The sequence below is a fragment of the Apis dorsata genome, unplaced genomic scaffold (genome assembly GCF_000469605.1).
Source record: "Apis dorsata unplaced genomic scaffold, Apis dorsata 1.3 scaffold_1, whole genome shotgun sequence".
Taxonomy (NCBI): domain Eukaryota; kingdom Metazoa; phylum Arthropoda; class Insecta; order Hymenoptera; family Apidae; genus Apis; species Apis dorsata.
In genome coordinates this window covers 26,942-29,186 of record NW_006263304.1, presented here as the reverse complement: position 1 = coordinate 29,186, position 2,245 = coordinate 26,942, and the positions used below count along the sequence as shown (strand labels likewise).

Genomic DNA, 2,245 nt, shown 5'->3' with positions numbered 1-2,245 from the left:
GCGCCTCGCGATCGGATGCGTTTTTCGCGTTTCGAGCAATCTCAATTAACTCGGTGAAAATAAAAATAAAAATAAAAAAAAAGGAGAAAAAAATGGAGGATAAAAAAAATATAAATACAGATATATATATATATATATACGAGGAAGGCACTTTTATTCGCTGCACTGTACACCCGATACACGCTCGACACTTCTCAAATGTTTCTGTTCCGCGCGCTTGATTTATGCGCGTGCTCTATCGGTTTGGAAATTAAAACTCGAATATATTCCGGATGAGGTGAATACCGGGGAGTGTTAAAGAGTTAAAGGAGCTGAGATATAGGAATGGTGACGTTTATGGAAAGTGCGAAAGATGATTTTACGGGGGATTTTTATGGGATCTAATTTAACAATCTTTCTATTCAAAATTCTCACTATCTTGATTCTTATCTTTGATCATTGATTAAAAAAACCATCTAATAATTAACGAAAGAATCTATTCCACAAGTAACTCTAAATTTCTTTGAAATATTTCCAGAATATTTCAAAATATATATATATATAGAAAGAAAAGGAATCACGAACTAAACTCTGGACACGACAAGGACACGACAAGGATTACTAATTAATACAAATTTCTACAGAATTCACAGAACGATACACAAGTAATCGGTTGATAAAGGAAGGAATGAGAACAGATGTACAGGATTTGAATTTTTGAGGGAATCACGACGCCCGGATAGATCCATTGGACAAACAAGTGCCTAACTCTGTCTACCTGCTTTTTTTTTTTTTTTCACCCAACCATTTCCGGACCTTCGACTCTGAATACCCTTTGAACGTTGTCCAATAGGGAGTGGGACGCTTGAAAGCGAGCGGACAGCTAGAGGGACCGCGACGGACAGAGAGACAGGAGCGATAGTGGAGAGTCGTGGTTCGAAGGAAAGAGAGAGAGAGATAGAAAGAGAGAAGGGGAGGGGAGAAAGAGAAGGAAAAAGGGAAGAAGCGATCGCGGATGGCCGGTTGGCGGACGGAGATGGGAGGGAGAGGAGAGGGAGATAAAAAAGATTGAAGGGTGCGTTTTGTCGCGCCGCCGATAAATTTTGAATGCACCCGCCGGCGGAATTAGTAGCCTGTTGGGTAATGATCAAAAAAATTATAAACAAAAGATTCCACGGATGGCGAGCCTTTTTCGTGGATCAACGAGGCAAGCGGAGAACTCGCTTGGCGAAAAGCTTTGACGGTGTCACGGTTCCCACCCGACCCGTTCCTGCCCAAACCTGCCGGGCACACTATATTTAAAAATCGGCGCGCTCTCCCGGAAACTTTCTCTCCGCACAAAGGGTAGGGGCCAACCGTTTACATCGGGTTTATTAAAATCGACTGCCAGGCGAAATATAAACCGTCAACCGGAACGTGGACGCATCGGTTGTTGTTCGGATGACGGCCGCTAGATCGCTCTCTCGTTCCAGATCTCCTTCTCCGATCTCCGACGAACATTAATCTATCCTCTGATTTCTCAACATTTCTCTGGAAAATTGCTTGAAATCTTACCATGTAATTCAAACAATTTGAAAAAAAAAATTACTCACTATCAATAATAAAGCGTCGATAATTGTTGCCAATTTCTAATTTCAAAAAGCAATGCATTCTACACGTCATACTCACGATCGAAAGGAAGGACGTTGCGCAACGTTTCTCGTACAACTAAAAATTCGCTAACTGATGCGTGCATTGAAGAAAAAGAAAAAAAAAAAAGAAATTCATGATCGAACGCCAAAACGATAAGAGCAAAGCGATATATGATAGGAGCGAAAGATAAGAACGAAGAATAAAAAACAGAGATAGAGAGAGACAGAGAGAGAGAGAGAGAGAAAAAGAAAATAAAAGTGACAAACAAGAAATCTATCGTATATCGACAAAAGCATAGATGCATAACGCAGACTCGTCCTGGGTCAGCTTTCAAATGCGATTGATACGTACGGTGGATGATGCCGACGCTGGTCGTGCTCGTAAATCCGCCCACCAACGCTACAGACAGAGAGAGATTCATTATTTTTAATTAAACAAAACAATAATACGGTTATTAATTGATTAATTAAACATCACGTATGCATTACGTTGTTCCATCAACGGCCGCCGTCGGTTAATCCACCCCTTTCGACCCCTTTCGTACGCTCGCCGCTTATTACGCCGACTTTTATACCCACGTACGGTAGAGTTTTGCAGCAACGACGCACGAAAGGGGTGGTACGGGGGCGGGAGG

At 41.9% G+C, this 2,245-nt stretch overlaps 1 protein-coding gene across 7 annotated transcripts in view; it reads right to left on the bottom strand.

The window, feature by feature from the left end:
* Positions 1–2,245, bottom strand: part of LOC102670595 (POU domain, class 6, transcription factor 1) — a 75,250-nt gene that overhangs the window by 46,736 nt on the left and 26,269 nt on the right. For 6 of the 7 annotated variants that reach the window (XM_006607062.2, XM_006607059.2, XM_006607063.2 and 3 more), the window contains exon 2: positions 1,963–2,010. The exons of the other annotated variant lie outside the window; for it this stretch is intronic. The gene's annotated coding sequence lies outside the window, so the exon portion shown is untranslated. The remainder of the gene's footprint in view (positions 1–1,962; positions 2,011–2,245) is intronic. 7 annotated transcript variants of the gene reach the window in all.